Source organism: Epinephelus lanceolatus, chromosome 13, assembly GCF_041903045.1.
Source record: "Epinephelus lanceolatus isolate andai-2023 chromosome 13, ASM4190304v1, whole genome shotgun sequence".
Lineage (NCBI taxonomy): Eukaryota > Metazoa > Chordata > Actinopteri > Perciformes > Serranidae > Epinephelus > Epinephelus lanceolatus.
This window is the reverse complement of record NC_135746.1, coordinates 25,721,317-25,733,470: the sequence shown is the minus strand read 5'-3', so window position 1 is coordinate 25,733,470 and position 12,154 is coordinate 25,721,317. Positions and strand designations below refer to the sequence as shown.

The 12,154-nt window shown below is 44.0% G+C and overlaps 1 protein-coding gene across 1 annotated transcript in view; it reads right to left on the bottom strand.

Annotated features, from left to right (window-relative positions):
* The window catches only part of aven (apoptosis, caspase activation inhibitor), a 58,910-nt gene that overhangs the window by 9,376 nt on the left and 37,380 nt on the right, over positions 1-12,154 (bottom strand). The window lies entirely within an intron of this gene.

The window sequence follows — 12,154 nt, the reverse complement described above, 5'->3', positions numbered from 1 at the left end:
TTCCCAGACCCTAATCCTCCTCTTCCTCCTCCTCCTCTGTCTCCTTCAGTTTGTCTCCAACACACAGAACTGCTGACACTGCTGAACTGCCTCCCTCCTACACCTCACAGCCCAGTGTCATCCTGATCTGTGTCCATGGAAATACCATCCCAGGTAGTGCGGAGAGTGCTGACACAACCATGGCAACAGCTGCCGGTGAGGATGAGAGAACCTTCTGTCAATGCTCCAGAGAAAAAGAGAGGATCGGAGGAGGGCGACAGGGAGGAGGTGGAGGGGGGGGTGTGTGAAGAAGAGGGGAATGAAGAAAAAAGAAAGAGAGCAAAGTCGACTCTTCATTCCTGCTCGTCCAAACAGATCTGTGAGACTTAAATCCTCTCTCTGCTCTCAGCTGACACTGTTTTAAGTGCATAGTTACACTGACTTCAGCCTCACATGTGTCACTATCGAGCTGTGTGAAAAACACATTTGAATCAAACTGCACTCAACTGAATAAACACTGGTACTTGGGCTCCGTTCACACATTATCTCAGTGGGGATTTGCAGATCATAGCAGATACAAGAGCTACGACAGTGAGTCTTTGAATCAATCAGCAGAAAAGTGTTGTTTTTTTTAAGCTAAATTACCAAACAACCTGTTTCAGCTTCTTTAGTGTGAATATTTATGGCTTTTCTATATTCAATATCATTGGTAACTGAATATCTTTAAGTTTTGGACTGTTAATCAGACAAAACAAGACAGCTGTAACCTTCAGGTTTGGGAAATTTTAGCAAAGTATCATGGAAGCCAAGGACCATCCATCATGAAAGCCAAGCATTGTACATTTGTTGACATTAGAATATTTTCCTTGCTTTACCTCACTGTCAGTCAGCCCTTTTCAACAGGGAACATAAAGCCATTATATCGCTCCCTTCAAAGCCACCAGACTCCACTGACAAAAACAGTACATTTGCCTCACAGGACACAGGAGCTGCTGGTCTACAGCTGCCTCAATCAGTTAGTTAGTTTGTGTTGTTGTGTGACTTTGGTGAATCCAAACCAACCCTATAAAAGATCAAAATCAAACACTGGCAGTTGTGTTTTCATTTGCCCACAGAAAATTCTGTTAAAGATCTGGATAATGTTATTTAAATTAAATTCACCTTGGCTCATATTGTTACCTAGCCTGAAAATCCAGACTCAAATCTAGAAAGATTTTGAGTCTGGCCCTCACCGATACACCCTTCCTACCCAAGGGGCGGCACTAACTGAGGCATTTCAAATGCCGCCGCACGCAATTGGATAGCACGATGGCCAATCAGAGCAAATAACAAGGTGACGTATTCATTGCACTAAGCCCCATTTGTTTGCCGACCAGTGGGGCTAACTGATATATTATGCTTTTGCCATATCCCGTCGGCAAACCAGCAAAAACGTCCTTCCTGGAAGCGAAGGCTTCTGGGGCAGTCTTCTGTTCCTCTCTCAAGGAAAGAGATAAGTGTAGTTGGCTTAGCGTTTCTTCCAAAGCTACATTGAATGGACGCGGTCCTTCGGCAGCTGCCATCTTGGCTGTTTACTTTTCGACTCATACAGTGCAGTGCTGTCCTCGTCATGTTACGCCCGCCCAGAGCCCGCCTCTGTCAGATAGACTGATCTGATTGGTCCGATAGGCGATTCAGCGGGCTCTGCTCGTCTGGGCCAGATCCCCGTGCAGTGCAAATTTGAATTTGCTGGGGGCGGGGCATCTGGATTTCCAGGTTAATTGTTATCCCCTAATAGGAGTCTCTGTGATTGTCGATTGATTTTCTTGACAACCATTGCTCAGATGTTCAGATGACTTGGCAGGTGTTTTGCTGAGGACCCAAGAAAGTGCAGTGTCAAATGCGAGCTCTTGAGATCTACACATCTTAATTAGTAGTGCGTTACTACTGCCTGAAGTACACACTGGGTAGTGTATTGAGATGGGACACGAATTAGACTGCTGAACAGCATGCTGGGTACAGCTTGCTCTTCATTGCCTGCTACAGTACGTCCAAGAACAGATGAAGAAAGAAAGACCAGAGTGAACTCAAGCATTTCAGGCATTAGCGATGTAACTTTCAGATTGAACATTTTTGTTCCCATAAACAGCCTGGTCCCAAATAGCTAGCTTGCAAATGATGGGTACAAGCAGTGTTGTGTAAAGTTGTTTGTATGAGCGGTTCTCGAAAAAGCTGCAAAGAGCATTACCAGAGGCCAAGCAATCAGCAAAAAAAATAAAAAAAAAACATCTTGAAATTGCCTGTTTTGTCCAAATAACAATCCCAAAATGTACTCAAATTACAAGAACTGGCATTGACATTTAGGTTGGATAAATGACTTAAATGACAAATCAAATACCAAAACTGTTGATACACTTTTGGTCAAGTAACTTATCGCTTTATCGACTGATTGTTTCAGCACTAATTTCAGACATGGCCAGAAACATCCACAGTAACAAACTGTGTATTTGTGTGTTTCTTGACAATCATCAGTATTCTTTAAACACGTTCTGTCATTCATCATTTCCAATTGTTTATCCGAAGCGGGGCCACAGAGGGCAGCAGGCCAAGCAAAGCATTCCTTTTGTCCTTCTGCCCAGCCACTTTACCTAGCCCCTCCTGGGGGATCCCTACGGGTTCCCAGGCCAGACAAGATATGTAATCCCTCCAGTGTGTTCTGGGTCTGCCCCGGGGCCTCATACCAGTGAGACGTGCCCAGAACACTTCTAACAGGAGGCGCCCAGGAGGCATCCTGATCAGATGCCCGAACCACCTCAACTGACCCCTTTTGACTGTGAAGGAGCAGCAGCTCTACTCCAGGCTTCCTCCGGATGTCCGAGCTCCTCACTCTGTCTCTAAGGCTGAGCCCAGCCACCCCACGGAGGAAACTCATCTCAGCCGCTTTTATCCACAACCTCAGTCTTTCGGTCACTACCCATAGCTCATACGACATGGATGGACCAGTAAATCCAAAGCTTTGCCTTCCGGCTCAGCTCCCCCTTCACCATGACAGTCCGGTGCAGTGCCTGCTTCACTCCAGACGTCGCACCAAACCACTGATCTTTCTCACGCTCCATTCTACCCTCACTCATGAACAAGACCTCGAGATATTTGAACTCCCTTGCTTGGGGCAGTAACTATCCCAATCCTGAGGGGGTAATCCACTGGTTTCCGGCACAGAACCATGGCCTCATATTTTGAGGTGCTGACTCTCATCCTGATGGCTTCACACTCGGCTGCAAACCACCCCAGTGCATGCTGGAGGTCATGGTGTGATGAAGCCAACAGAACCACATCATCTGCAAAAAGCAGAGATGCAATTCTGAGGTCACCAAACTGGACCTCTTCCTCCCCCCTAGCAGCGCCTTGAGATCCTGTCCATGAATATCACCTAACAGAATCTGAGACAAGGAACAGCCCTGGCGGAGGGCAACACCCACTAAGAACGTGTGTGACTTTGTTTTTCGAATTACATGTTCTGTCATTCGTAAGGTATTCAGCTTCATCTGGAAACAATGAAATTAACTTTGGAAACTTTTCCTGTCCCGTGCAGGTACAAGTTAAATATTAGTGTGATGACTCTGATGCCAGTAAATCCCTGACTTCACGGTACACAACTGATTAAAGATCAATTCATAGCTCAAATTATTGTCTAAGTGCGTCAGTTGGGCCAGTGAACCTGGGTGAGTTATTCCACGGTGAATAAACACTGCATTACTCATGCTGTGTGCTAAGTGGCTCGGCTGGCATTGTGTAACTTCTGTATAATGTGGTATCCTGTCTCTTGACATCTTGCTGGCTGAACCCCATATTAACAAATGTGGCTTTTTGCCTGCGACCCCGGCTTCGCTGAGCTATCTCTGGCTCATCCCGCTCTCATCTTTTATATTTGGGATGTGTTGTGGCCTCGCTCCTGCCTTTCTGTTCCGCTCTGCTCTTTTCCTGCTCCACTCAACTCCACTCTGCTCTCACCCCTCCGCTGTTCATCTTCACCCCCTCTGCTCTTGTTCTGCTCTGTAAGACTGTCGAGCACTGGCACTGAGTCAGGATGAAGATAAGACGTGCTGGATGCGTATCGCTTTGCTATGAACAAGGTGAAGCGTTGAGGAAATGCATCTACACTGAAACAGGAGGACAAAACATCTGTTACTGTCTCCTTAACTTGCACCTAACATTTACACTGTGGAGTCTTCTTATATCCTCAAAATGACTCCTGTAGATCAATCTTGAACTATATTGATAATCAATGAATAATTTCAGTCATCTTTTAAGAAAATACGTCACACATTTGCTGGTTCAACCTTCTTTGATGTGAACACTTGCTGCCTTCTTCTCTTTACAGCATGTTAAATTGAATATATTTGGGAATTTACACTGTAGCTTGGACAGCCTGGACATTTCATGGAATAAACTAATCTGCAGATCAGTAAACTATATAAACAGACAATGGGATATTCTGGTCTGCATTTGGCATTGGATTAGTATTGACAAATCACATTTGAGCAGCAGGTAAACAGTCCATATGAAGAGCAAAAGAGGTTGAATGCATTGGTCAAAGATCTTGAAACCCATCGGCTATCATCTAACGATGATTTAGATTTTTATGAGCTTTTAACTAATTTATCTGCATCCATATGCCCCTATCTGTTTAAAGAGATTAGCCGAAATGTTGTCTGAACCTGTCTAAAGTGCAAATCAAACTGTAAACGATGACTGGTGTACAAAAGCGAAGGTCTTGCCCCGAATATCTGCTGGCTACACATCTCCTATGGCTGTTGACCCCCAAGGGCCTATTGTCATCAGATCAATAGCCAAGACTGACAGATCAATAAATACTAAAAATATAATCATTAGTTGCAGCCTTAAAAAGATAACTTGAGACATCTTCTCTCATCTTTTTTTAGAAGAAAATTGTTTGAATTTTTCAACCCATTTACAAAAAAATTTACTGTATGATCTCAGTTTTTTCAGCCTTTACTTCCCCTTCACAAATTCTCATATCACAGCCAAACAGTGCACTAAAGTATGTTTCTGAACACACTGTAGGTGAGAATAAGGCAATACAGTAACAGGGTATTGGTTTGTATGTGGTCAGCACTGCCTAGTTTTATGGTTTGATCTGAGTTTGACAGAGACAGAGGGGTGGGTCTCTCTCTTCATCCGCTTCTAAACTCTTTGTGTCCGTGGTGGCTGGCAAACAAAAAAGTGGAAGTACAATCTGTACTTTGAGCAAAAGATTTAAAGCCATCGAAAATCAGCCAGATGGACACGAAATGCATGATCTGGCAGATGTGAGCTGAGAGATGAGCAAGGAGATCTGGGCGCTGGTAAGATGGAGGGCAGTTTACCACAATTAATTAACACATACTACCCACACTGTTATGATGCAAAGCTGGTTGAAAATCAGCAAAGTATCCCTTTAACAGACTTGGATGATGCTCTGAGGCAATTCTTACAATTATTACAACTGGAACCTATTTTGACTAATTGAAGTTGCATAATTAATGTGACAACTTATTGACATGTCATATTGGCAGAATTGTTCATTTCAAGTCGATGCTGGTATTTCATTTTAAAACCTGAATCTGGCGATACACATGACACATCAATATCATTGTGCATCCCCACTACATTTCATGTATTAAGAAATGCTTTGGTTACAAGTGATCATCTCTCATACATTTCCTTTATTAACCAATCACGAAGTGGGAGCCTCAATTAGAGAAGAAGCATAAAAGCTTTAAGACAACTGAACTGTGCTTCTCAATACGGGGCTGCAACTCTACATCTTGAATATGGAGCTAACATTTAGAACATTTCATGTGCACAGCAAAAGTCTCTTGGGTTGTGTGTCCCTGTGTCCTGTTTGCCAGAGCATGCCGCTGTTGCCCTGTTGGTCGCAGAGCAGACAGCCATACAAACCACAAACATCACAGATTCACACCCTTGTTGAGAGAGCCACTCCTTTAGCATACAGCTCAGTGCACAGACTCGGTCCGCTCGCCGTGTAAAGCTGCAGCTTCGACTTGTTCAGCCTTCTCTCTTGGAGCGGGTGACAGGAGGGACATGTAAGGAGCAACAGTACCGCTGCTCAGTCTCCACTAACACCTGCAGTGAAATGTTGACATTTTATCTGACTAGAAGAGGAATACACACATTCTCTGCTCCCCCCTTTCCTCCTCCATTTAGCAGCAGAGTAATGGCGTGTGATCAGTGAATGATTACTTTTCTTTTAAACCGGCTGTCGTAGCAGATCCTCACTTGATAAGAGAGGAGATGGAGCAAGGCGGCTCATAGAGAACTGATTGAGTGTTATTACTACTGTGACAAATCCCATCTGAGAAGTGTTTGGTAGCACTAAGGGGGGGCAGGATGGAAAATATTAGAAAAAGACGAAAGGGAAGATAAGAGAGGAAAAGATTGAAGGAAGATGGAAGGAATGAAAACAGACTGAAAACACACAGAAAACACGCAGGAAGGACCGCACACAGAAACTTCTTGTTGCGATCCATGGAGCTGATCCTCTTTCTGAGAGCTACAGCGTGCTCCCTGTCACGCCTTTTTAACCAAACCAATTAGCCTAACACGGCATGGTGCTGAAACCCACCACTACGCGTTGATAAATCAGCTGCGCTAATTGCAATTAAAATCCCGAGCAAACCAGGCGAGACAATGCACAGGGCTGAAGCTATTTATTCTTAACTTTTAATGGTGATTGCGTGAGTGAGGCTGTGTTTATGACAAAGTCGTATCACAAGAGCTCCAATCCACTCGAGGCCTCGCTCTCATTAGGCGTGTGTTTTATGGCCGTGAAGCTTGTTTGGAGGTTTAAGAGGCTGCAGCTTGGGCTCGACCAACCTGGGATCTAATCAATCATATTCAAACAGGTGATCATATGGACGCTCAGTAATATTTTTTTGATGGATGATATTAGGCCACGATCAAAGTTTTTTTTCATGTTTTATACAAATTTAAGGACTGCTGAGATCAATAATGTCAAAAAAATATGTAGTGTACTTAGTCATCCTGTTATGGGAGCATGCACACATATATCTTACTGTGATTCATTTAAATACACTCATGTTTTCATATGACATAATGATATCAGAGGACGATGCACAGAGAAGTATTTGAATTGAAAATTGCACATCTCTGAATTGACTGAATCTCACATTTGCTCTGGTGAAACTGTCTCTGTTATAAAAAAGCAGTGATGTATAATTTTGGCCACTTTAACTTGAGCTTAAGAATCACTTATCACATGCTGATTACACTCATCTCATTATGCAACCTCTAACAGCAAACTGCCTGCACCAGTGGTGACTTACTGTGGATGTGTTATATTCTAAACGGTGTTAGGGGGTGTGGATATGTTGTGCAATTATTTTGTGTTTCCATATCTGTAGAGATTTGTTTTCAGTGTTCAAAATTAGTTAAATCTCAGTAAGTGTAAACAAAGAGCAGTGCTCCGATGGTGCACCATGTACCACACAGGGCTGTACTTCAAACACATTTTAAATAAATTTATGAAATGGTGGCTGACTACTGCAGTGAGCACCAAAACATTGTACAAATATACTTTAACTAGGGGGACCAGACATCCAGAAAAATTCAGGACAATTCTGAAATCCAAGAAGAATCCTGCCCCAATTGTCCTGAAAATGACACTAGAGCAGAGTCTGGAGTATTTATTGCCTGATAAAACATTAAAAACTGATCATGGTGGTTGAGTCGTCATGCAGCTCCCACCGGCTGCACTTTGGCTGCAGCAGTTCCTACATTAATTATGGGTGTTGTAGTTTTTTAATTGTGTACAGCAGTGGCGATGAAGTAGATGAAGACAGTGCAACACATGTACAAACTGTGCCACCTGTAAGTGTACTATCTGATTGGACACACAGTGTATCAGTCAAATGTCATGCTAGCTGCTGTTTGAGGCTGTACAGCACAGTGGTCCTCTGAGCTGAATGCTAACACCAGCATGCTAACATGCTCTCATATTCTAGCCTGCTGAACCTAAAAAGGAGTTATGTTTACCATGTTCACCACCTAGGTTTAGCATGTTAGCATGCTAACATTTGCCAACTAGCACTGCACACAAAGTAGTCCTACAGTTAAAGGAGCAATAAGTGAAATTCATCATTTCTAGATTGAAAGAATTAAAAAATCGCTATGTGAAGAACTAGAGGTGTAATTTCATCTGGAGTATAGCATGACCTCACACAACCTCTCTCTGTGTTGATCTCCAGCCTATTGTTTACAAGCCGGTCCGGCTGCGCGTTCATGTGAACCCCCCTCGGAGCCCTTGGCCCTCCCTCCCTATAAAAGGCTACAGCCAGTGAGCAATGGCAGCGTGTATTTTCGAAGCGAAATGGCGGAGAACTGGGGCTAACCAGTGCTTCCTCCTCAGGCTCCACTTCACTCAGCTGCCCCACAGATCTGCTGCCTCTCCCACTTTAACCTCAATAACAATCCGGAGCTAGCTGGGAGCGGCTGGCGGTCAGCCGCAGCATGACCGGAGCGAAGAACAGTCGGTTAGCCTCCGCTAGCTTCCCAACTAGCCCCAGCTCTCTGTTTGGATCCAACCGGAGCACCGAGCCCTGGTTTGTTATTCAGGTTAATGTGGGAAGAAGCAGCGGGTTTATCGGGCAGCTGAGTGAAGCTGGGTGAAGTGGAGGCTGCGGAGGAAACACCGGGATGGGTTAATGTCTGGAGCTTGAGTTATTAGCGGCTCGGTCCCAGCAATGGGTCAGGCCTTATGGTTGTGTTAGGTGAGTAAGTTAGCCCGGCAGCCCAGCTAACATTTTCAATTAGCATTGTAAAATGTAGCCTTGCGGGCAGCCTGGCGAGCCAGGCGTGCAGCCCGCAAGGCTACATTTTTCTAATATATTTACTGAGATGGAGGTGAGGTTCAGTGACTAGAAGAGCTGGTAGAAGCACTCCATAGCTGTAAGTTACTCCAGTAGCCGGTGGCAGCTGACTAACAGCGGGAGCTAACGCTAACGTTCCTCCTCTTCTCCATGAGTGAGAGCGATGTCTTAGCCCGCTAGGCTAAAACATCATTTCAGGTTAAAGTGGGAAGAAGCAGCGGGTTTATCGGGCAGCTGAGTGAAGCTGAGTGAAGTGGAGGCTGCGGAGAAAACACCGGGATGGCAGGGCTCGACAGTGCGAGCGTTTCACTCGCATTTGCGACTAAAAATAGATGTGTGCGAACTGTAAAAAATATTTAGGGGCACATGTGTGCATAAAAAAATCAGCCGAAGCAGCCTATATTTTTGTCAATAAAAAAATATGATAATCTAACCGCAAATGTTGGAGGAACTCCAGCCGCCTTCCCTCTTCCCTCTTCCCTGTTCCCTGTGTGACACGGTTATGGGCGGTTTTCCAAGCCACTGTCGGCACAATGCGCTCTTGTGCCGCGGTAGCACATACACAATGAATGGGTTCGTCGGCGGAGGTCTGCGCTTTGCGCACTCTGTGCGAAAAGGGCTTAAATCCCACTGTTGGCAGCGTGGAAATAAGTCAAAGTGTGGAGGAGATGGACCGGGTTAATCGGCGGATCTCCAGGGAAGCCTGCTCCGTTCTCCCTGTAGTTCAAATAATTTAAACTCTGAGCACAGCGCTCGGACGGAAAATCAGAGTGGTGTGCGACGCCAAGGGTAGCGGTGCCGCTTTGTCAGGCGTTGCTGCCCTCTCCATAGACAAACAATGGGACAGCCAGCGCAAAGCGGTTTTACAGCTGATCATGTGTAGAGGCCTTTAGGGACCGTTCGCCACGGTACCGCTGCTGGGCAGGGTGGAAATAAAGCCCTTTTCACACAGAGCGCGCAAAGCGCAGACCTCCGCCGACGAACCCATTCATTGTGTATGTGCTACCTTAGCGCATGTGCGCATACCTCGGCGCCGCGCGTCCAATAGCAGAGAAGAGCCTGAAGTAGACCCGGAAGCGGTCACCATGGAGCTGTAGCTCCTGAACGAGCCTGTACTCCCCCAAATCCTGTCCTCTGCGCCCTACCCCTTGGTGGGCGCCGCGAAAGCTTTGTGTGAAAGAGGCTTAAGTCCTGCAGAGTTTCAGAGGACCTGGAGAATGTTTTAGGATAGTAATAACATTATATAAGATAATCATATTGCAAAGATAATATATATAAGATAATAACATTAAAGACAAAATTAAATTGCAATACTTTTTCAAAACTTGATGATTTTACCTTTCTGTACATTTAGTATACAAATTCATTAAATAATTTTGCTTGTTTATTACGGAAAACACATTATTTGATCAATTTACATTGTGCCCCTAAAGTTCTTTGTGCGCTCCTTACTTTTTCAACTTAGGAGCACATGTGCTCCTTGGGAAAAAAGTTAGCGTCAAGCCCTGAATGGGTTAATGTCCGGAGCTTGAGCAGCCCACGAGCCCGCCAGGCTAGCTTATTAGTTTATCGAATCTTTCAGCTTCTGACAATCAATACAGACATCTGTTTTTAGGGCTAGAGAGCCTATTATCACTCTTCTATATGAAAAAAAATGTATCTTCCTGCTGTCTGACCATGCTAAACCGGTGAAGACAGTCCGGGTTTAGGTGACCAACTAATTTTATCAGTCTACAGTGATGCTAGTGGCTCTGTGAGGCTGTGTTAGGCACAAATTAAATACTAACATTAACATGCACACATAACTATATAACGCTAATGCTAACATACTGATGTTAAGCAAACATAATGTTTTCATGTCCTTCATCTTAGTTTAGTGTGTGTTAGCATGTGCTAATTAGCAATAAATACAAAGTGCAGCTGCTACTGGGACTGTCATCAGTTTTGCAATGAATCCGACAAATTAAACTTCGATTAGATGAAAAGTCAGGATCACCAAAGTCGTTACAATTCATCCTGAAAGGGACATGAACATCTGTACCAAATTTGATGGCGATCTGTCCGGCAGTTATTGACAAATTTCACTTATTAACATGAATGTCAACATCATGGAGGTGCTACAGGGAAGAGTCAGGAGATCACTAAAGTCATCTTCTCGAGATCATGAATGTCCAAACATAATTTCATGGTCATCCAGATATTTCAGTCTGGACCAAACTCTTTGTGTCGCGGTGCTATTGTGACTAAAAAATGACTGTTATTAAAGTAAAAAACAAACAACTTTAACTTCATCAACTGTACAGAATAACTAATGGAAAACTCTTTACTCTCAAATGATTTAGACAGCTGTTGGGCATAAAACAAATCTGACATGACAAGAGTGACAAGTAAATTAACCCTCTGAGACCTGCTTGGTCACTGGCAATCCTGGCCAACATTCTTGTCTTTCGGAGGCTATAGAGGGCTGAGTTTTAAAGCTTGAGTGATGATACTGGAAAACAGCATGGCTATTTTCACAGAGGTGCCTTGACCTCTCACCTCAAAATATCGGAATGGAAATGGGTTCTGTACACACAAGTCTCTCCTTTACAGACATGCTCTCTTTATACTAGTCCCATTCAGTTTTGGGCACAAACTATGCACTTCTTTGCATGCAGTATAAATGTGTTATTATCGCAGATTGTATTTGAATATTTCTGCATACTGGGCTCCCTAAATAGACTTGGAAATGCATAAATTGGGTATGAATGGAAAGCTGAGCCTCTTATGAATTCAGTGGGCCCTGTTTTATTCATGTGATGATGTTAGCCCCCAAAGTGGCCATTTCATTGTGGTGAGACCAGTTTTAAATGGACATCACGGCCTAAAAAGACCTAGTGACCTATAGGATCATTACAGTGTCAGTAAACTTTACAACCAGAAATTAGAGACCTCGGGCATTCAGCGGATGGATGGCTTTCATAGGTTTATTGACAACAAGGGAGGTTCAAAGCAGTTTCCAGAGCAGAGGTGCACTCTGCCCCAATCACCAAAACATGCAATGCTTATAGAAATCACCAAATATCAAGACTTTTTGATTCCAAATCACAGCATGGATTTTTCTATGGTGTTCCTCAAGGGCTTGGTATCTTAATGTGATATTATGGAGGGATTTGACAATTTTTTTTATCAATTCTTGAGTGGTACAACATGCTTAAATTGAGCACCCAAGCTATGTAACAAATGGTATCAACCCCAAAAATCGCTGCAAAAACGTATGAGACATAAATGAGCATGGGAATGGCCTT